The sequence below is a fragment of the Engystomops pustulosus genome, chromosome 2 (genome assembly GCF_040894005.1).
Source record: "Engystomops pustulosus chromosome 2, aEngPut4.maternal, whole genome shotgun sequence".
Taxonomy (NCBI): Eukaryota; Metazoa; Chordata; class Amphibia; order Anura; family Leptodactylidae; genus Engystomops; species Engystomops pustulosus.
In genome coordinates this window covers 88,811,262-88,812,316 of record NC_092412.1, presented here as the reverse complement: position 1 = coordinate 88,812,316, position 1,055 = coordinate 88,811,262, and positions in this window count along the sequence as shown.

Below are 1,055 nucleotides of genomic sequence, written 5' to 3'. Positions count from 1 at the left end.
GCAGAGGATGCTGGTACTGGATGTGTCATGGGGAGCGCGGCAGTGAGGAAAGCGCGGGAGATGCGGCAGCTGCAGCGCGCTGGCCTCACAGGCTGAGACACAGTGACGTATGGAGGACGTGCCCGGGGCCGGGCCAAGGCGCCCTGTAGCGGATAACTGTCTTCTGTCTAGTACTACCATACAATTATATCATCATAAGTCCTGGGGTGAATGGTGCGATATATACTGTCACACTTATTTGTAAAGAAAACCAAGATTAATAGGTTTCATGCAATGTGTGTGTGTGTGTGTGTGTATATATATATATATATATATATATATATATATATCTTTAGTTTGTCAGGCTTTCCACTTGCAATAACTCTACATTTTTTATTGAATGTACAACAGCAGATAACTAGAACTGAAATAAAGTCCAATAACAGAAGAGATGGGTGCTTGCTATTTTGTTCTTGCCAAGCTATTTCTTAACTTCTGTCACATCCTTGATGATTTCAGTCTTCCATCCTATTGGAATAGAATTGCAATCGTTTAAGTTTCCTAAGAGACTCTACTAGGAAATTTAAAGCTTGTAAAGGGGTGTGAGGCTGGGAGCTTTTGCTGGCTGGCTGTTCAATGCCCTAGAACGGTGATGGCTAACCTATGGCACTGGTGCCAGAAGTGGCATTCAGAGCCCTTTCTGTGGGCACTCAGGCCATCACCAGAGATGACTCCAGGTATCTTCCTGCAGCCCCAGGACTTGCTGTGCACAGAGCTATTTTAAAGTGACAGCTCAACCTGGGACTATTTTCTGCTTTATTGGTGTCCTCAGGGTGCTGGTATCAATGAAAACTGTGACAGAGAAGGGAGTATAAATCACAAATTACATTTCTGTGTTGGCACTTTGCAATAAATAAGCGGGTCTTTGTTGTAGTTTGGGCACTCGGTCTCCAAAAGGTTTGCCATCACTGACCTATGGCATTGGCGCCAGAGATGGCACTCAGAGACCTCTCTGTGGGCACACGGCCTGTCTCCCAGGCACAGAGTTGGCCAGACACCTTCCTTCAGTCTCAGTC